This window comes from Danio rerio, chromosome 24 (assembly GCF_049306965.1).
Source record: "Danio rerio strain Tuebingen ecotype United States chromosome 24, GRCz12tu, whole genome shotgun sequence".
Taxonomy (NCBI): Eukaryota; Metazoa; Chordata; class Actinopteri; order Cypriniformes; family Danionidae; genus Danio; species Danio rerio.
In genome coordinates, this window is record NC_133199.1 from 37151271 (window position 1) to 37175251 (window position 23981).

At 35.3% G+C, this 23981-nt stretch overlaps 1 protein-coding gene across 3 annotated transcripts in view; it reads right to left on the reverse strand.

The window, feature by feature from the left end:
* Positions 1-23981, reverse strand: part of LOC100330501 (RALY RNA binding protein like) — a 490398-nt gene that overhangs the window by 261002 nt on the left and 205415 nt on the right. The gene's annotated exons all lie outside the window — the stretch shown is intronic.

Sequence of the window (23981 nt, forward strand, 5' to 3'; positions counted from 1 at the left end):
GCCTTAGTGTTTCAAATATACCTAGTAAGACCTTGATTAGCTTGTTCAGGTGGGTTTGATTAGGGTTGAAGCTAAAGGATGTTTCTTAATATGCGTTCTTTAGCGGTCTTGCTTCCTCGTGTTCTCGTGCAACGTCATCATCAGCTGCCTAAGTTCAGTTCCAATACTCAAGACCGCAAGTACGGAGGACGCGTGAAACTTCCCGGATGTGATCTTGCTATCGAGGACGCACTAATGCAGACTTGAGCACCGAACTCGCTCTGAAAGTCTTAGAAGTAATTGCGACTGGAGGTGGGAAGCGCAGCATTTTATTTAGATTTATTATTAAACTTCAGAGATATCACTTATTTACCTCCGGAGTTTCCCTAAATGAAACGGTGAAAGTAAACATTAACATGAATATCTTAATAAAGGAATAAACACATTAAGGGTTGTTTGTTTGCTGAAATTCATATTAAAATCTGTTTTATTTATATTGTGCAGAGTATATTTATAATGTTTTTATGCAGAGTATATATTTTGAAAAGGGGAAAAACAATAAATCGTTGTATGAATGCTGTAATGTTTAAGTAATTTACCATTTAAACCACGTGAAGGTCATGTGACCATCAGGAAGAACGCAGCATCTCAATTCTTAAAGGACGCATTCTCTGCCCTCTCCCTGAGTTCGTTCTTCTGAGGACACCTGGCAAGACCGCTCTCCACAAGAACACAAGTCCGTTCTCTGCGTTCTTGGAATTGAGAAACAGCCAAAGTCTGCAGGACACTGGACTTCCAGGAACAAGTTTGGTGATGCCTGCTATAGAAAAAACTGTAAAAAATTCCTTGCTCTGTTTTCTGATTTTTCTAAAAAAAGAAACGAAAAAATCACAGAAGGGCCAATCATTTTTTGACCTCAATTGTATGTGCTAACATCTATGCAATAATAGCACAAATGAATAAACACACAAAACAAACAAAAACAATCCAAACCAATATCCGTTTTGGAAATGGGTACATAATAGGGAGAATAAAAGCAAAAAAAAAAGTAATTTATTCATTTCATGGTTTCCGCTACATTCATTCTGCCATTAAGGCTACGCCTTAGTTTTAAAATACCATTTTAGAACGAAAATGATCCACATGCACACTGTGTTTTACCTAGCATTTCTGAACCGCCCTCCGTCCGCTGAAAACGCACATCACATGACCGCACACACACACACAGACACAGCCACAGCCACACACACTGTCATGCGCTCGCCTGAGCTCCAGAGAGCAGTGCACGTCAGACAGTTTATCAAGGATGTACAGCTGGATCGCATCTCACTATAGTTGTTAAACGTTATATTTAATTCATCTTGTCTCTGTCTAACGACTCTTCTGTCTTTTGAATCTATCAGGTAACGTGTCACAGCATCAGTACACTGCTTCAGCCTTTCACTTTTACACTTAGTAATTTTAGTGAAAAACATAAGATACTATTGGCTGTGCACCTTTTTTACCAACCAACCTCCTGCGGAAAAAGCGATTGACAGGTGGTAATTTGTGTGCAACATATCTTTATTTATTCATGATTTGCCTATGGGTTAAACAAAGGTAGTTAAAACGGTAGGCTACAAATAGTTAATTAGTTATGAATTAATAAATTATTCATGAGAAATTAATTCACCTCTGCCTATGACGACGATGTCATCGTCCATCGCGATGTTTCACATTATACATTGTACGATGCCAAATTAGTTGACATTGCCCATCCCTAGTTCATACTTAGTTCATGTTAGTAAATACAATATCTAACATTACCTCATTGTAAAGTATGACTAAAGGTTTTGGTAACAAAGTTTTACACATTTTAGTTTAACTAATAATTCAGTCTATTAACTTCTAGCTTATAATCTGTCTTTTATTAAGATTATGAATAATTTTATAAAAAATAAATGAGCACCACTGCAAATTGTATATTAATGGATTTATTGTAATTGAAAACAACATAAATCAGGACCAACAAAATCCCGAAACAACTAACTCAGTAAAGACTTACTGATATTTGTGCAATAATTAAAAAATGTCAAATAATATTCATTCATTCATTCATTTTCTTGTCGGCTTAGTCCCTTTATTAATCCGGGGTCGCCACAGTGGAATGAAGCGCTAACTTATCCGCCAAGTTTTTACGCAGCGGATGCCCTTCCAGCCACAACCCATCTCTAGGAAACATCCACACACACACTCATACACTACGGACAATTTAGCCTACCCAATTCACCTGTACCGCATGTCTTTGGACTGTGGGGGAAACTGGAGCACCCGGAGGAAGGGAGAACATGCAAACTCCACACAGAAACGCCGACTGAGCAGAGGTTCGAACCAGCGACCCAGCGACCTTCTTGCTGTGAGGCGACAGCACTACCTACTCCGCCACTGCCTCGCCATGTCAAATAATAATAAATCAGTAATAATGACGATGATGATAATAATTCTAGCAATGCATTGCATTTCTCATTATGATGCTGCTTAATATGTGCTCGAACGTGAGTTATCTGCTAAAAAGGTCCTACTGTTACATTATAAAAAATAAATCTATGAATCATTCAATTCACTGCTGAAAGCTGTAAAGTGAACGAACGAAAAATGAACGGACAAAAGAAAGGAAGGAAGAAAAGTCTCACTTCGATTACTCTTTACATTTTTTGGTTTCGGCTTGTGTCATTTTAAATGCTCAGTCTCGTTATGCGCTGATTTTCTGTGTTTGTGGAAATAAGCAGGTGCTTATGGAAATAAGCAAGCATATACTCAATATATGAGCAGGTATAACTTTTAGATGCAGCAATTTTGTTCTGTGTAGAAACATGGTGTTGAGAAGCCTTTGCGATTATTTTATTATGACGAATAAAAGCTTGGTTAATAGTGAAACTGGTTAATCGTTGCATCCCTACATACATCACCTTTAAAGGATCAAAAATGGCTCTATTGCATCACTACAAAATCCCTATTTTGGTACCAAGTGTATGTATTTTTAATAGGAATATGCAGGAAAATATATCATGTTGACGAATTTGAATGAAGCTTAACATACAGTAAGCTTCAACGTAAAAATATAACTCTTCATATTTCACAGTGAAACATGACCAGCGTGTTTTTAAGAGATTTACCCTGTTAGTATTTGATATGTTGTGTCCGAGTATACGCTTCCAGTTGGTCCAGGTGAAGTCCAGCTGATCTCTGCCTGGCCCAGCTGCTGCTGATGTGAACCAGATGGAGTATTTGTTGTATATTCATCACTCATGGACATTTTGGATGTAGTTTACCCACTCCACCAGCATCTGTACCCCACAACCACCTGCTCACCAGTTTGGACCAACGCTGGCTTTCATTTTGCTTGGCCATGAGCGTGATGAGGCAATTCGATAAGGACTTCAGATGTTAACAGGCATCATTTATCAAGGCCTAAAAAAGCCTGAATGAATCCATAACAGTGTCCGTTTTAAAGGATTATTACTTTGTTTTGTAGGTCTCCCACAAAGGATTTAGCTTCTTCAAAGGAGTAAAATCTTTTCGCAATTTTCTCATAAAGTACATTGCAACATCAGCTCTTTACTTACAGTGTCGGAAATGATTGGTTTAAGGATCCAGTCTCTCAAAATCCCTTTTTAAGAGCCTACTCTGCTCTTATTGATCAGATGACTCTGCTCAGCTCGGTTAGATGGTCTAGTAGTCTGTTGTGATTGGTCTATTGCATACAGAAAAACAGACATATCGTTCTTTCTACAGGTACAAAATAAAACCAAAATATCTTGTTTATGGTTACTCACTCAAAAAAGTTCAAACTACTTATTTAAAAGGAGCTGAATCACACAATTTTTTTTTATTTTTTTTTGGGACAACTTGATTGTTATATGTTCAATCCACTTACATGAGTAAAAACAATTACACTAAAAATTGCTTTAACATATTTTTGAGGCTTGTTCTAACTACGTATTTAATATGAGTTGAATGAACACAATTCTTGAGTTTTTTGGGGTCAACAATTTATTGTTTAATCTACTTACTTTTGAAAAAAACAAAGTTGGGACAACATGAAGTCAATTTTGTAGAAATAGTAAATCTTTAATAGTGCTGTTTTAATTAGGGATGTCTAGATCTGACCACATGATGAGAAATCTGGCCCAGAATTGGAATCGGACGTTACCTCCCGATCAGGACTTGAATTTTTTAACACATCTATAATTATGCAGTGATCCAGATTTAAACCTCTTTCTTGACTTCACATGGAAACAGAAACGTGTGAGGCATGACATCACTTTGTTGCAGAGATGCTATTGGTTAAATGTCAAAGTAGAACACGGAAGCAGCTTGAAGCAGAAAGCACGAGAATGTCTATGGTCTGGAGGTATTATAAAGTTGTTGACAACAACATTGCCAAAGCAAACTGTGAGATATGTAAACTTGGAATTGCAAGAGGTAGAAAGAAACAGGCTACATTTAACACAACACACAAACAGAGTTGTTGAAAGTTAAAATAAGGTGAATTAAATAAAACATAAGGAACATTCTAGATCTGTTTCTTCGCTCTTCTTTATTATTTTTTATGTATTATGAAAGTATCAGATCGAGTTTCGGTATTGTTAGATACTCAAAATCGGACTCGAGTGCAAAAAATCTGATCAGGATTCAGGACATCCCTAGTTTTAGAAGTAAATTTTTAATAGTGCTGTTATTTTGAGGTGATGATGTCATTTAGAGCCAGAGTCTGTGTACTAGGATCATTAGTGGTGCAATATCCTGTAGACACAATTGGGAAGACGTTAGCTGTTTGGTCAAACGACTTATTAAATATGAGTCAAAACAACACAATTCTTGTTTTTTTTTTTTTGTGGGGAGAACCTAGTTGTTTTATGTTCAGTCCACTTAAATTTGTAAAAATAATAATAATAATAATAATTTCTTCATGTTAACCAACACAAATCAATTGTGTGGAACCCAGCATTTTTTTACAGTGTATGTCCCATCCTTTTACATATAGAACGGAGGAGCTTATAACCTATACTCTAGCCAGCCATCAGGGCAAGATGTATATCTTTCGGCTACACACTTGGTTGGAAACCAAACACCTTTGATTTCAGATGATCCAAAGGCTTCCTTAGCACTTTAAAACAAAAATATAGACAGTAATGATGACATCAGTTTATCATATCTTCACAATTAAAATAATTCTTTCATAACAGATAACTGTCTTTTTGACAGGTTGACAACACAAACCTAACCAAAGGCTTCAGCTTATAATACAAAGAATTTTCTGGCACCCAATGAAGACCATAGGTTGCCATTATGCTGATTCTTACAAGCATAAATAGGTTTGTGCTAGAAATGAATCTGATTGACAATTTCAGGAAAACTGACCTTCCTTTTGTGATGCCATAATAACTTTACAGATGTTCAACATTTACAAACGACTAAATCACAATATGTGAACATATCAATGAATGATGTATTATAATCTTGAAATGAAGAAATTCTTAGCTACAGGTGAGCAGTTGTTATAAGGTTCATTGTTTTCCAGTGGGCAGGATTGTCTCTGCTCGCTGCAACGGCTCAGGGAAATGATTGATTCTCATCATTTGCTAACCTGCCTCTGAAGAGCCAGAGGAGAATGTGGGAGGAGCCAGACTCCGCTCTGGTAATAAATGAGGGAGGCTGATTACTGCTTTTACAGTTACAACACACACCGCATAATTGGGGTGTGAAATACAGAGACACGAGTGTCCAGAAAAAGCGAAAGGGAACAAAGGCAGATACAGAGTATGTGATGCACTCCTGCATTCTCTTTCAGTCATAACAACAACTCCCAGCTTTATAGAAAGGCTTTTCTCTCAGGTTCTTTAAAAAACTCTCACAAACACACTCAGACTCAGCGATGAGTAAGGATAGATGCCTCACACAAAAACAAGCAAGTAAATAACTCAAAGCTGAGGCACTACTATATTTTTCACTACTCTGTGGTTTGCTGTACTGCATTTATATGTGTTTGGAGTTAATAACTTTAAAAATAATAATGATAATAATTATTTAGGAAAGTTACATTACACCAGTCCAAGTGGAGTTAAAATTGGTAATTCTATACTGCTGCAAATGATATCTCAATCAAGTAAAATGTATTGTTTAATTTGAACTGGGCTGCACGATTAATCTGAAAAGGATTGCGATCTTAATTTTACCCTACACACGATCTTACTTCAGCTTTTCTACGATTCAGCCAATTTTATTTTCACATTTATTGTTTTATATACATTGCTCAGCAACATGGACACCTCAAAATGGTGCTAGTGTCACATACTGTATATATAAGGTAGAATTCACCTTTTTTTTTTCTCAAAGTGATGGTAGCCATGACCTGAGCACACTCATCAGTGAAAGTGAAATCGGCACGCACATCATTTAAATGTTCATATCACATTTAAGGGTTATGATTACGACAAGCTTTTAATATGTTTTTTTTTTTTTCATAGAGAACACAGTGTTGTGCATGAATAAATGTTCACTAGGTCAGTTAAACTACTCTAGCCTATATAATTTTGAATATAATATAATGGCAAATGTTGTATTTTATCAGTGAAAAAAATTGTCAAATGATGTTGTCAATGACAAACGATAAGTGTCTCAAACAATAATTCAACTTTAGAATTATGAATAGTTATTAGTATTCCGATGACATCACTTTTCTGTGAATTACCAAATAGGACATGTCCATGTCCATAGCATTTTTGCCAACAGTAGACCTACACAAATAAGTTAATAAAAATATTATTAGTGTTGGTTTACCATATATTTGAGAAATAACAATAATAGCCTACTCATTAACCTTTATTTTAAATCTACAGAATTGTAAGAAAATCGTGATCTTCATTATAAGCAAAAAAAAAAAAAAGTGATTCTCATTTTAGCCAGAATCGTGCAGCCCTAGTTCATTCTGGAATATATGTTCTTCTACATTATTGTAAATCCAAAAAAAAGGGGGGACCAAAAATAAACCTCACTAAAGCCACAATCAAAAACTATTTCCTAAAAAGACAGAAAAAGACATGTATAATATTATTATAATTATTATTATAATAATATGTTGCTTCATGTTTAATGTGAAACTTCAGTAAATTTCCTTGGGTTCAGTGCAGTCAAATTCAAGGTTATTTATATATATATATATATATATATATATATATATATATATATATATATATATATATATATATATATATATATATATATATATATATATATATATTAAATGAAATCAATGAAGAAACATAAAATAAAGCTTAATAAATTAAATTAAAAATAAAAATAAATTTAAAAGTTCAAGCTATAAAGCAAAAGGGATGAATATGGAGTTGTATTTGTAGTCTGATTTGTATACAAACATTTAAAAAGACACTAAAACCTATTTGTTAAAAACACCTTAACAGTATGGAATGATGCTCAGTGTTCACTAGAAGTCCCAAATCTGCCCAGAATTTTTCAATCAATACTAGATTTAAAATGATCCAATACAACTGGATAAGGCATACTTGGATATATCACACCTAAAAAAGTTTAACCCAAACATCCCAGATATATGTTTTAAATGGCAAAAACATAAAGGAACATTGTATATTGGAATGTGAGGTGGTGAAGACTTTCTGGAAAAACAAAATAACATTAATTTCCTCAATTATTTCATAAACCAATTCCAGTTATCCCTGAAATATGTGCGTTGGGTTGATTCCAGTAAGTTTGTCATTACCAGGTTATCAGACTAAAATGACTGACATGTCTTGTTATTGACGTTTGATAGTGCTTTATTACAAGAAAATAGAAAGTCCATCCATTGACCACTGGCTGAAAGATTTGGCAAATTAGATTGCACTGGAAACAATTACCTACAGTAAAAAAGGCAAATTAAAAGAGTACCATGAAATTTGAAATCTGTTTATACAGTTTCTGGAACAAAACCATACATTGGCACAGTAAATACCTCTTACTCTACTGATTGATTGATTGATTGATTGATTGATTGATTGATTGATTATTTTTGTATGTGGAATACAGTATATAATTTTATTTGTCTAAGCCCATGTAACAATATAATTACCCATTTAACTGAATTTGGATGCTTTGGAGGAGGGAACGGGAAAAGTGTGTAATTTAATGTTAACTTTCATGTGCTTTTTTACAAGCTATAAATCACTATAATTCTCATAGGGATTGGAAAAATAGTACACAAGAATAAAATAAAAAATAGTAGTAAGACTTTAAACGCATCAAGGGGTCATTTATATATTTTTCAAACCTTTCTACACTGCCATGAATTCAAGTCAACCCCTAGATTAGATCAAGCGCTCAAACAAAGGCCCAAAAGTCTAGCAGTGCAACACTACAAGAGTGTGACAGCACAACTGTTTATCAGCATGAGTGCATGACAGTATGCAAGAGCAGCTTTGCCAGAGTATAACTCTAATAGTTTAGGAGCTGTCTTCAAGTCGACAGCTCTTGTAGCTGATGGAACGCAGCTCTTCTGGATGTTGACAAGCCGAGAGATCTGCACTTAATAGAGTTCTGAAAGGTGCTGCTCTGCACTTAATAAATAACACACACCTATGGAAAATGACTGTGATTGTTTACATGCAAAACAGAAGGTGTACGAGTCAAGGAAGAAACACTATGCAAGCCTCGGCATGCTGTGGATGCTGTGGTTTCAGTCATAGTCTGCATTAATGAAGATTTTATGCAGGATGATATGATAAACAGAGAGGGATAAATATATTGGGAAAGCCGGTGCATCCCATGCGAGACAAATAGTGGGGGTAAAATGACATCAGTTGGATGCAGAACGCGGAGCCGCTGAAATAGCCTGTGAAATTGATTCCATGAAGTGAATCATGATTTAATCTGCCAGACAACGGGGTATAAATATTTCCCAGTAAGGAATAAACGGTAAAGCTTACAGCATGCAACATATAAACGTGCCTTCTTCAAGGCTGCACTTGTACACAATGGATTAGAACTTGCTGAAAGAAAGCTGCTCTTCAAATACGGTCATTGCTTTTAAGATGCATTAAGTACATTTTTTGTTCACATTAAAATCTATCGAATGAAAGTGGTTTATTAAAGTGAAAATGTTGAAAATATGTCAAGTTCAAGTCAAGTTGAACTTTATTGTCATTCCGCTACATGTGTAAACATTCAGTGGAATGAAATATCTCATCTCACAGGACTACAGTGCTTCAAAAGTAAACAATACAGTTTACTGGACATACAGTAAGAGCTCTTAAACCTATACATAACTACCATACATGGACAGTAATCGAACTTTACATATAAATATTTAATTCAGCTATACTATTACTAGAACCAGGGCCGGAGTGGGACTCCTTTTCAGCCCTGGAGTTTCAAGCCTTAGACCGGCCTATCTCAGTTCACGACTGACTATTAAAATAAGGTCATTTCTAATTCAGTTTCACGTCTTTTATCAAGAAAACAGCTGCTTTAGAACTTCAAATTTTCAACAACCCTAACATTATTATACGTTTTAACAATAAAAAATAAAAGAAAAAATAATAAAAATAACTTATCAGATAAGGTTCGAACACAGGTCGGCTGTGTCATAATTTATCGTGCTGACCACTGGACCACAGTGGCGCTGTTAATCTAATGTGGCTGGAATGAAAAACAAATATTACACTATGACCTGCAAGACTTTGATTGATGGCTTAATCTTTTTCTCTCCTTTTTAGATTTCTGATCAAGTTATGTCAGATTTATTATTGTAGTGAATCATCTGATTTTCATTGAGCCGGTGTATTATTAATCAATATTAATTATTCGAATTCTTACATTCATGAAGGTGCCGCTGTTTAGAGTCGAATGATGATAGTTACATCATTAATAATCTGCAGGCTGCATTTTGTTTACGGGGCTGCAAGAAAAAAAAAAAAAAAGAGCGGAGCTGCGGCAAAACAATGAATAAAAAGAGTTAGGCTATGGTCAAATAAATAAATAAATGAAAAAAAAGTGCAACTGCTGAGAGTGCAAGCAGCTAGGGACACCGGCCCTCGTGGCAAATGGACTGGCCCACCGGGAATTCTCCCGGTTCTCCCGATTAGCCAATCCGGCCCGACTAGAACAATATTGTGTATATTGAGCAAAAGATGTATTTTAAGGTAACAACAATTAGTGCAACATGATTTGTTAACATAGGCTCATTCTGAAAATGTATCCCTATATACATTTCTGGAGATCGCGAATTATGTAGCCAGAGGAATGTATGGCTGCATTTCATCTTTAAAACGAATGCTATGGGGCGGTATATTCCTTTTGCGCTTAACAGCTGGTCGCTAACCTCCATATGGATGGCCTTTCTGCTGTTACCAGTTCGCCCAGTAGCTCGCCATGTCCGTCGGTGGACTTGAGATGCAGAGAGGAGTTGACCAAGACAACGGTCTGTTCAAGTCTGATGAAGAACGGTTTCAGAAGGTGAGTAAAAATAAAAACTGAATCTAAAAAATAAAAGAAGTAACTAACAGGGTGAGAATGTGGGGCTTTTCTTTTCTGAATTGCTTTGGAAAACACTTTTAATTCGGAAAGTCGTGGGTGGGTCAATCGATGCTTTTGAAAACTGTATTGTTCGGGTTTATGGAAGGAGGAGGGTGGGTCAGTTAATTGGTTAGTCCGTTAATCAACTTGTGAGAGAAATTTAAGATATCAAAATGCACACACACATCGGCATCTGGCGGATTCGCGAAAACTAAAACTGCAAAAATTGTAGCTCCTGAGACTTATTTGGTGCTCTCCAGAAATGCATATAGGGGTACGTTTTCAGAATGAGCCTGGGTTGTGATTTGTGTTATATTCACAGGTAAACATTTTTTTACTTAGTCCTTGTAAGATGAAGTTTAGGTAAAGTGTCCGGTGGATATAGAGAGAAGAGTGTTTCTACAAGTGGTTTGTCAAGCCAAGTGTACTCTGAGGAGAATCAAGCCAAGCATTTCTTTACTGCAATGCTGCATCCCTGCCAGTATGTGTCAGTATGAAGACAGTATAAAGACTTAGTTAGCGCACTTTTAAAGTTTAGTTAATTTTTTTTACCTTAATTACTGACATCTCCCCAAACCATATGTGTACGTTTGGTATTACAAACTGTTTCCCAGTTGGAGCTTAAGTGAGAAGCAATCCCAGCTGGCCCAACTTATCAAAGTAAGAAAGCAAGTAAGGGCTACAGAGCAAAAACTTAAACAGTATCCAGCCAGACTATCTGTGCCATCCCGCAGATATTAATTAGTCTTCCGAATGTCATGGTGAAATTAATGGGACTGAAACCAAGCAATTAGTGCAAAGTCCAATTTTAAAGTGCAAACTTGGACGCACATTCACTTCTAGATGTGGAAGGCAGATGGATTATTTCCTCTAACGGCTCCCAAACGGCTCCTAAAGGAGCTCTAGGAAAGCACTGCTATTGCGCACTGGACTGACTGAGAGCTCATTGGCTGCTGGAAAGGAGTCTTCAGCAGTGGGTAAGTGGCAGGATCAAACCACAGATCAAACCTCATGCTTATTATACTGATGCCCTTCAGAGCCTCATCTCTCAGTCCAGCTCATTAACCTGCTGTCAGCCTAAACACACAGCAAAATAACTGTTTTTTGGGACCCGATGAGATTGAAAGCTGCTGGTGCTGTGCTTGTAGACTTCAAGAAGACTTTTTGACTTTTGGTGATTCATCAAATGCAAGTCAATAGCTATGTTTTTTGGGAGATGATGAAAGCTTAAGGAGATGAAGTCTCCAATTTAAGATATATGCTGTTTTATTCTATTCATAGGTCTTTGATGGACCTGCTGTCAGCCAAAACAGACTGTAAAATAGCTGTTTTCTGTGACCTGATGAGATTAGAGGCTGCTGATGCTGCGCTTGTATGAGCAAAACTGGAATATCACATAAAACATTTGTGAATAAAGCACCATTTCCATAGGACAGAACAAGATTGTGTAAGATATTGTGCATTAAATTTATTTTAAGTTTGAAGAAAACAAGTTATGCAACAAGATTTGTGGTACATTCACAGGTAAACATTGCTTATTTATTTAGTCCTTGTAAGATGGAGTTTAAGCAAAAAGTGTTTGGTGCATAAAGAAAGAAGAGTGTTTCTACAAGTGGTTTATCAAGCCCACTCACCTGTATGAGGCGCATTCAAAATTGTATAATGTTTTTAAGGTTTTTCATGTGGTGTGGTGGGTAGGGGGTCCTGGTTTTGGGAATTAATGAAAGTCTACGATGAAGTCTCTAATTTAAGATATATGCTGTTTATTCTATCTACAGGTATTTGATGGGCCTGCTGTCACCCTAAACACACAATAAAATAATTGTTTTCTGTGACCCAATGAGATCGGAAGCTGCTTATGTTGTGCTTGAGGACTTCAAGACATTTTTTGGACATTTGTTGATTGTAATGACTTCAAGATTCCAGACTGGATGATGTGGCAGATCCTGATTGTATGTCTGCTTTGCTCACCAATTAGTTCAATGCATATAAATGAGAGTTGTTGTCCTAGATTCCTTGGGACGGTGTGGCGACGTCCTCTTTAACGACCATCTCTTTGACTCTGTAACCTTGGTTTTGTTTTGCATTATTTATATAATGTAGTTAAAGTTAAGTTCTTTATCTTCATTATCTCTAGACAATGGTTTGTTTTGACTGACTGTTGCTCTTCTAGTTCAAAAATAATAAATGATTTGCATTCAGATTATTTTGTCAGTTGATCTCTCTGTTATGTTGTGACTCAAATGAGCATGTCGTAACATGATTCATAAAATGCAAGTCAATAGCTATGCTTTTCCATCCAAAGGTGTGAATTAGACTTGTGCACAGAACTGGAATATCACATAAAACATTTGAGAATAAAGCATCCTTTCCATCCAATGATTTAAAGAGAAAAAATAATAATTTCTTGAAATGGGAGAAGCCACAGTAGTTTTATACTATTAAAAATGACTTGCTCCTGAGAAGACAAGTTAATGCAATGTGGCTTTTGGAGGTATGAAATACTTTTTGGGAGTGCAGATGCTTAAGAGTTCTGGGGGTAATAATACTGAACCACTGTGATGACAGACTTTGGCTGAGGAATCTTAGAAAGACCAAAACAACATTTCAGATGTTTTACAATGAGGTTGGTCAAGGAGTTTGTCCAGTAATGCCATCCATCATTCCCATTTTTGCTATCATGTGATTTATTAAACAAAATCACAAGACTTTTTTTCTGATGTGGATGCAGGAATTTATTACATTTTTTCTTATCGCATAAAAAAAGATATTGGCGTTTCACTATGTATTACGTATTACTAAGTAATATTCAGAAACGTACAAACAATAGATGAATGGAAACACAGCTAATGGCACTTTGAAAAAGTATACAGGCTAAACAAAACATCCATATCTTGGCATTTTATTAAGCAATATTCCACAATGTGCATAAAAATAGGTGGATGGAAACATAGCTAATGGCATTTTGAGTTAAAAAAAGGATATAGGCTAAACTAAACATCCACATTTTGGCATTTCATTATGCATTTTTAAGCAATATCCTGAAACATGCATGAAAATAGGTGGACTTTAATGATTAAAAAAGTATACAGGCTAAATAAAATGAACACCCATGGCTCCTGAGGAGGATCCAGTGAGGTCTTATGAAAAAAGAAGTGTCAGTTCACGTACTGTATGAGTTTGGCCTACACGTAAGCCATTTAATGCAACAGGAAACTTTTGCCTGAGACTGTTATGAATTCAGAATCATTTGCAGAGGCTGTGCATTAAAACTAATAATGTGGTAAATAATGTCCAGTTTCTTTCTTCACAGATCATTTTCCTTCGTAAGACTACCTTCGTAGCCTGGAGCCACAGGTATTACTTTTGCTTTGCTTGTATATCCATAGACGTGCATTGTTTGAATCACTAAAGACCACGATTTGAGCTAAACATCTTCTTTAACATTCATGTGAAGAAATAAAACACCTGCATTCTGTATCGTCTCAGGGTGAGTACAGTAAATAAACAGCAAACTTTTATTTTAGGGGGGAACTATCCCTTTAAACTTGTTGAGAGCACTTACAAATAATTGAACACTGTAAGTAAATAAGTATAATATTTAGCTTGGCAACTTTTTCCATGTTTCAAGAGTTCACACTTAGCTGATGATTGATAAGTAAAAAGCGTTTTTGGCATGCTGTTCATGGAGAGAGCCCTCGGAGGAGCCTTGAGCCGGATTGAACGATTGACAATATATATTTCGATATAACTTGTTAATACTTCCAGATTTAAAAGAGTATCCTGACAATGACTGAAGCCACAAAAATGAGAGGCTCAATTAAATTCCATAACTTTTCGGCTAATACATTTTCGGTGGTTGAAAATTCAGTACATCTCACTTTTAGATTCCTCTTGTTGCACATTTATGCTGTATGATTGGCTCTTATATCAACATAGTCAAAAAAGTCCAGAGCTTATCATTGTTATTGACATAAATATTATCGCGATTATCGCGATTGATAATAATGTTTATCAGCGCAGCCCTACTTCCTACTGTTAGGTCATGCGACGGGTGTGTGAGCTCAGGTAGATCTCGAGAGCTCCCCTTTTAGACAAGGAACAAGGGGAGGGAGTCAAGAAGGGACTCTTCAAGACAAAGATGGTTAAGGTAATGAGATCTGTCTATTTATGTGTGTTTGGATTCGTCTGATTGGTGTATCATGTCATTGCTCATGCAGGGCCAGCTGTGGTCAATCATAAGTATGTGATCATTTCAAAATTAGTACATAAATACACTTCACTTATTTTTTACTATTTTTTTTACCACTTGCATTTTACTTTCAAAACATGATACATATATACTCCTGTTCAGATGTGAGTTGGTAACACTGTTTTCGAAAAATGTTTATTTGATGATAATATAGGGTAAAATTGTGGAAAATCATTATAATTGTCCTAAAATGTAATTTACTCATGCAAAGCTCAATAATTAGAATTGGTACTTTAGCTATCAGTGGAACACAATCCTATTTTGTAGTTTAACCAATGCTGTAAACACTTGTGCTGCTTAAAATTTCTGAGAAAACCAAACCAAACAAAAACAACATTTATTTATTTATTTATTTATTTATTTATTTATTTATTTATTTATTTATTTATTTATTTATTTATTTATGTAAGCAACTGAAATGTTGTAATAATGTAAAACCACTTTTTTTTTGTTATGTTGCATTAAAAATAAATAAATAAATCCAACCGAGGGTCGTTATGGATACGTAACCCTGTTTACATTGCTGGAGAGCGCCAAATACATCCCAGGAGGTAAGTTTTTTTGCAGTCTTTGTTTTGCAAATTTACTAGAAGTCGCTGTGTTCGCTTTTTCAGATCTCATATTTTTCAAGTGCCATTCGTGCCTGCTGTTCTTACGTAAATCCACCAGAGGCTGCTGTCGACTGACTGACCGACCGACATCCCAACCACCCCATTCCCCAAACCCAACCGGTAGTGTTTTTTAAAAGCACAGATTGATCCGATCACCCCCTCCCTAAACCCAAGGCACAGTGTTTTCAAAAGCAATCCAGAAAAAGGAAAGCCCTCATGGCCGCCAGATTTTTTACAATGTTGTCAAATCTTACCCAAAATTCATACCCTGTTGTTTACTTGTTTATTTAATTTTTTGCCTTTTGTTTTTGTTTTACCTGCTTTCTGGAACAGTTCTTGCCAGACTTGAACCCCGTCATTGCGGTCAGAAACCATCAGCGCCCTGTAGCATTTGTTTTATAGACGAAATACAGCCATACCTAGCACTGGCTACATAATTCACGCTCTCCAGAAATGTATACGGGGGTACGTTTTCACAATGTGTGTTGAATAAATCAGGTTGTGGTCAAAAAAAGCTTGATTGCATAACTTTGCACTTGTTTTCTCCATTGCATTGATTGAAACTGTTTACAGCTAATAGCCATTCAGTGCGATAATATAATTTGCCCTAGCATTCATGCATTATTTTGTTAAAAATACTCAGCTATATGACTATATTTGTCTTTTTTTCTCTGTTTTCATACATTATCTCCATTCTGCAATTCTATTCTGGACATAAACTGACAAATGTGTATTGATCAATCACATAGGATCAATTTTGATTTCGTTTAGACTTGAACTGCTCCCTCTGGATTAGAACCAAAGCACATAGATCTGACTGGCATCGATAATTTGATTTGATAACGTCAGCGAGCTCGTTCCAATGACGGAAACTCGGAAATGTCACAGAGGTTAACAAAACAATTTAATTGGAAAAGTTGTTGGAGCACATGTCACTGAAGAGGCTGCGCTTAAGGACTGTATTATAACTCGGATGTTTTAATATAATTGCCACTTAAAAGCTCTGCTAGATTGCCCTTGTTCTTCAGAAACTGCTGTGATTGTTCAGAATATGATTATTTAATGAAAAAATCCTCCCGTTTATCAAATTTACAGCTCTTGAAACGAGAAACAGATTCCTTGGTGCTTATAAAAGCCCAGTGCTCAAAGCCAAGGGTGAGCTGTTTATCTGCTCAGGGGAACATGAGAGGTTACAGTCCTTCAGAGATGAGCTTTTATTATCTAATTCGGCTTGTTATTAAGATATGACCATGGTAGGGAAAATCTAATGGTGAACTCAAAGCATTTATGACCTTCATCAGTGAAAGTTTGTTGATTGGAATATGAGTCTAGGAAAGCAATGAAGTCGTGTAGTCATTAGAATGTCATTTAGAAATCTGAATGTCTGTGTTAAATGAGGCATCGCTGACCAAAAAAAAGAAAAAAAAAAGGCACTAACAAAACCGTACTCTTTGCTCGACTTCTTAAAGCCAACATCAAATTTTAATCTACCTTTTTAATACATTAACTAATTTTTTTGTTTAAAGATAATCAGTGCATAATATTTCAAATATTAAAAAAGTTTATAAAGGGGGAGCTTTTTTTCAGTCAAAAATTGCATGTACATTTCTCAATTGACTGTAAAACATAGGTCTCAAACTCAATTCCTGGAGGGCTGCAGTTCTGCACAGTATTGTTCCAACCCTGAACAAACACGGTTGATCCAACTAATGAAGGTGTTCATGACTCTTTGAAAGAGTTGGAGCAAAACTGTGCAGAGCTGCGGTTTGAAGGTAGTTTTTGTCAAGCAAATACAAATAGTGTGCAACAATTGGATGCAAGAAATTAAAGCTCTAATTATTTTCACATTTAAAGACGGATCAGAGCTCAGAGATTGTTAATTAATTGCACATGCCTTTGCTGAATCCATCAGTTTGCATCATTTCAGTTGACCTGTAAGCCAGCACCCACTTAAGGGGATTTACATCTATCCAAATGAAAATAGCAACAGTTCTTGACCCCAGTGAGTTACAAACAAAAATAGGAGGTATCATTTGGAAAGAAGACACTTTGATCTTTACTATGGTCCATCTAGCCAGTTCAATGCTAAAAAAAAATCTACCTTTTTAATACATTAACTTTATTTTTGTGTGCAAAGATAATCAGTGCATAACATTTCAAAATACAAAACAGTTTAATCAAATGAAAATTACTTAAATATAAACATTTCACATAAAAGCCCTAAGGGAGGAGTCATTTTTATCACTCAAAAATTGAATAAAAATTTAACAAATGATTGTAAAGCAACAACAAGTACATTAAAATAAGTTTGAATTTATTATGAAGTGTTTTTTTGTCAAACAAATAGTGTGCAACAGTTGGATGCTAGAAATTAAAGCTCTAATTACTTTATTCTTTAAAGACAGATCTGAGCTCAGAGATTGTGTAATTAATTGCACAGGCTTTTGCTGAATGCATCAATTTGCATTAATTCAGTTTACCTGCACGCCAGTACCCACTTATAGGGATTTACACCTATTTAAATTAATATATTAACAGTTCTTGACCCCATTGAGTCACAAACAAAAAATATGTGTCGTTTGGAAAGAAGACACTATGAGCTTTAATATAGTACGTATTTTTACATTAATGCTTTTCATGCATCTTTGCTTTTTTTTAATTTCCATTTACTTTACTTCAAATCAAAGTTTTTAATGTTGTGATTCCCCTAGTACATGGCTAGTTTTAATTTGCGACTTTGAATTATCATGCTCTAATTGTTAACTTAATCATTTCATTTAATCTAATCTAATAAATGTGCACTAAGCTATTTAATCAGTTACCCAAAGACCATAATGGTAACAACTCTTCCCTAAGAAAAATACTGAAAAACAAATTGAGGTAGAAACTATTTTAACTTTGAAACCATTAGAATATGATAGGTAACACATTAGAATATGATAGGTAACACATTAAAATGCATATTAGTAGTAGTAGTAGTAGTAGCAGTAGTAGTAGTAGTAGGAGTAGTAGTAGCAGTAGTAGTGTTAATAAAAAAATATAATTTCCAATTTGCAACCAAAGTATTTTTATGAATTGGTGGTTCATTCTGCTGTGGTGACACCAGTTAAATCAGGCACTGAGCCGAAGGAAAGTGAGCGAGTGAGTATTTTTATGATGTGCACCACTCAAGGATTCAACTCAACTTCTCTCTTCTGTGAAACATTAAAGCTTTTTTTTATTTGTCAAAATGTTTTTTATTTATACAATAAGTACATGAGGTCAGATATTGTCCAAAAGCAAACATTCTTTAAAGAGATAGTTCACCCAAAAATGATGATTCGGTAATCATTTAATGAAGTTTTACTTTACTGTTAAACACGAAAGAAGATATTTTGAAAAATATTGAAACCTGTAACCAACAGCTTTCATACTATTTGTTTTGTTTGTTTGTTTGTTTATTTAGACGTTATTTGTCCCAAAGGGAAATTAACGTCACAGCTGAGCTCTCCATACTATATGATAAATAACTACTATGGAAGTCAGTGGTTACAGGATTTTAGCTTTCATCAAAATGTCTCTTTTTTATAATTCACAGAAGAATGAAATTTATAAAAGCTTATAACCACTTGAGGGAGAGCAAATAGTGCGAGCTGTATGTAAATTCTTAATTTTGGGTGAACAGTCACTTTAAAATATTTACCATTTTTAACTTATTTTAAAATAAGTTACAAAGAGTCACAACAATGTGACTAAATATTGACAACATTGTGAGACGTGCAGTACTATGTATTATTAGGGGTGGGTTTATTGATTTGGGGGCGCTGCGCAATTTCAGCCATGACGCCAAATAGTCCAAAAATGCACCTTTTTAATCATAAAAACACCTCTTTTCTATGTTTTATCTTAACCCTCCTGTCGTGTTCACATTCTTACCCTTACTTTAGTGTTCCCGGTCAAAATTGACCGCTCTGTTTTAATCCTCTTATATTAGCACAAAAAAAACCAACAACATTCAACATTCTTTAGCTGTGAACAACGTCTCAAAGTAGTGTTTAACATGAATTTATAGAACTAGACATAAAATAACTGCAGTGAAAATACAAATAGGCACTAAAAACATTTAGAAAAAATTAACTATAGATGAACGTAAAATAGTTATGTTTCCTTGTGAGATCAGGCTAGAGGATCGGCACATAAGCGGGTAAAAGAAATGTGTACCTGCAAAAGACATTGTTCAGTCTGAAATGTGAGTGAGTTGGGGTGGTGTGTATGGGGATGTTTTGTGTCTAATGGATGAGTATAGTCTGGATACCCATTCATTTCCTATTGTGGTGACTTTTGTCCCGGAACACCACAAGTTTAACAAGGTTGATTAAAACACTCAAAATTGAACGAAAGATGTAATCATCTCTTTTATATGTTTAAATTCATAGTGTGGAGGATATCATAAGGCCTTGAGGCGATCAGATGTAAAACACAATATTTATGAGTGTTTTAAGTAAATCGGTCAGATTTGACCTGGAAATGACAGGAAGGTTGATGCACTATCTACATTTTAAATGATTTCATTCATTCATTTTCTTGTCGGCTTAGTCCCTTTATTAATTCGGGGTCGCCACAGCGCAATGAACCGCCAACTTATCCAGCAAGCTTTTACGCAGCGGATGCCCTTCCAGCCGCAACCCATCTCTGGGATTTTAAATGATTTAATTTTTTTAAAATGAATTTACAACTAAAATAGTCTAATAATTAAATCCAAAATAACAAATGTTTTTTTTTAAATTAAACTTTTACTTGATTTGACTGCTGGACTGCTCCATGAGTGCGGGTGTAAGACAAATGTTATTTTTGTAACAATTAAAATTCTTTCAATTTAGTTTGTTAGACGCTCACCCTACAACAATTATGATAGGAAATGGTAGAAGAATACAATGTTATAGGCATCATTTATATTTCTAGATATTTATTGGGGACCCAAAATTTCCTGGGGCCCTACTTACTTTGCTTATTGGTTAAATCCGCCCCTGACTATGATTTACAATACTATTACATATCTATTATCTCTTAATAATCCTACAGTATACAAAACACAACACAAGAGAATCAATCCTCTGTGGTTTCCATCCCCACATTTCCAATATGTCCCTAACAGGCTGTACTTCTTTCCCCTCTGTGACAGATCAGAGACCGCAGTTCAAAGGGGTTTTGACTCTGATCCTTTATGTCCTGTTGCTTGGCCAGTGTGAGAATCTGACACCAAGACATTCCTGCAAATTCTTCAGGGTATTCAGCAACCTGCTGACTGCAGTGTCTGCAAGGAGACCACTGATATCAATAACAATGCCATATCTGAAGGAGATAAGAATCGCAAATCAGCCAACAACAACAAAAAAGACTAAGTACAGGCAAGTTACTGAGCCACACACACACACATAGTCCAGGTCTACTCAGATGGCGGGCACATGTCCAGCGTAAACAGTCCTTTACTAGCGGGATGTTTTATTCATGAGCGCAAAGCCATCTCCACACATGAGCTATTATATTTCTCAACCCTCATTTATAGCTCTCATGTGCGACGCCCAGATAACAGGGGAAAATTGCCTGGAGGGCTGAGACGACACCGCAGGAAGTAACGCCGGCTATCATAACACCCAGCTGGAGGGATGACAGAGAAAGAGACATTTATCAACGCAGCAGAGGCACCTTTCAACACACGCCATGTACATCTCTATGCAGTGGCACACCTTCACAATCACTACAGCGGCCCACGTTAGGATACAAATCCAGGATATTTAGGGGTGTAACTGAAAGAGGTGAAGCTCAAGACGGAAAACAAAACAACAGCAGCAGCCAGGCACACACACATACACACCTTGCTGTGTCACTGATCACTGCTTTTGGGAACTGTGGGAAAGCATGTGCACAGAATACTTACAGATTTTTTTCCATAGAAAAACATTTAGGTTGAAATAGTTTGGGGTTGTTCACACCAAACTGTGTCGCTTGTATTCTTGTGTGAAACACAGTATTTTGAGTTGAATTAATGGTGGTGATGGATGAGGAGATTCCCTCCCAAAATGGAAAATCGCTATATAAATATAAGGATTTATTATAATTATAATTATTATTATTATTAGTAGTAGTAGTATTAGTATTATTCCGTAAACTTATTATTATTATTATTATTATTATTGAATTAATTAACTTTTAGTGCTCAGAAAAAAATCAACCAATCTTTAATATCTAAAACATGTCTAAATAAATAAATACAAAAATGATACTCCTCAAAATGTATACATACACACAAGTATATATGTATATATAAACACAAAATATGTATATATACACATTTTGGAATGTTTACATGCTATCAGACCTTTATAATCGTAAAACAGTACATCCAGAGACATCCCAGCAGACACACATCATAAGACATTAATATTAGGTTAGATTTAGGTCACCAGTGTCTAAGGACAATGTTTTTTTAACGTCTAATAACGAGGTGAAATGACGTTGGTATTTGGATGATTTTAGATTGTGTTGGAAAGAGACCAATATCCAACATCCAGCCAACATCTTAAACATCATATTCATGTCAAATACTGACACTTATTTGTCGGGTATGGCAACCAAAATCCAACGTCTGATTAATGTCATATTGGTAATGTCTACATAACATCAAGTTGTAACATGATTAGACGTTGATATTTGGTTGTTTTTAGGTTGCATTGGAAAGTAACCAAAATTAACATCTGTCAGATGTTGGACATTGATGTTCTGATGAACGTCAATCCAATTTTCATTTTCCAACAAAATGCACGTTGAGGTACAAATTCAGTCAAAACTCATGTTGACGTCCTGTGCCTGCTGGGATGATAGTCATTCATACAGGTTTGGAACGATATGAGGGTGAATAAATCATTAGGGCTGCACGATATTGGAAAAATCCAATATTGCAACATTTTTTTTTTCCACAATAATTATTGTGACATGAATAAAGTGTTAGAAAATGATTTGAATAGGTCTATTTGATGATTTTCTGGGGATTCTAACAGTATTCAGATACACAGGGCGGACTTAGTGATTTGGGGGCCCTAAGCAATCACAGGTATATAGAAACTCAAAACACTCTCTTTCTCTATATATAAAAAAATTTCGCAGTAGATTAATTTTTATTATATATTTTTTGTAAATAAACTGCATGTTAAAAATATATTTGAAGTGGAACCTTTATCTTCTTAATGTAAAATTAAATCAAATAAATTCACAAATAAAAAGCAATTTCATGTACAATTAATTAGCCATATTTGTGATTAGATTTTAATATTTGCATGTACAGAAGGAAAGCTCCACTATTCTGGTATATACACGATTATAGACAGATTTTACAATATATGAAAGAACATTTTTTAAAAAGCTAAATAAATAATATAGGCTTCTTAGCATTAGTCGGGGCCCTAAGCAGCTGCTTATCGCACTTGGTTAAGTCCGCCCCTGCAGGTACAGAAATTTAATAATCACAATGCAAACTTCTTACTTCGTTTTGTCTTGTTTCTAGTCTAAATATCCAAAATAATCTTAGACCAAGTAAAAATAGTATATAGTTTTCACTATCATCAAAAAGTAAGTGACAATTAAGAGTTAAGGAAATTATCTGCCAATGGGGTGAGTAAAGTAATCTTGTTTTCACTTTGAAATGTAGATATTTGGACTAGAAACAAGACAAAAATTCTAAGAAATGTTTTTTAGCATAAATCATATAAATTACATATACATACAGTGATTAAATACAATTCTGTAGCTCCTGGTCAACTATAATTCAGATTGGACATTGCGTATCTTTACGATGTGACTATTGCGGATGCCCACATTGCGATGCTGAAACGATATATTGTGCAGCCCTAGAAATCACTACACATTTTTAGTGAACTACTCCTTTAACCAGACAGATGTGGAAATAAGCTTTAGACCTGTTTTAAAAGGCTCCCCGGTATACATAATGGATGTTATGAAAAAGTTGTGCTTGTTTGCGGAGTGCTGAAATGCTATTTGTGAAGGCAGTCGCTGTCCATGGTGCTGAAAGAAACAGCATGCTCTTTTGAGACACACAGTTTAACATGCTTCCTGTTTCTTTGCGTGTGTGTTACATCTTTAGGCTTTCATGACACACTGCTTGCTATTTACCTGTAATTGATTGTCCCATATACATCCAAACCTCAACAGTGGAAAATAACTGGCATCCATAAGCATGCTTACAATCTGAAGCATCCTATCTAAAATATAGTTTTACTAATAAGAGACTTGTGTTTTGAATCATGAGTCTTTCACATATGTTTCTATAAAATCATCACATAGTACAATGAATACGAAATTCATTTTGATCTGCTTCTTGCAGTCTACAAAACGATATGATTCACAGAGATTACACATAGTTTCACATTCACTTGCAACGTGGTTATACACAAGCACATCCGAGACGTGTATCTGATGATAAACCTCACAGCCAAAGAATACATCATTCACAGATTAACATTTCAAAATCGCCTTGCTTTTATTGCAAACACACACTCACACACACACATATATAT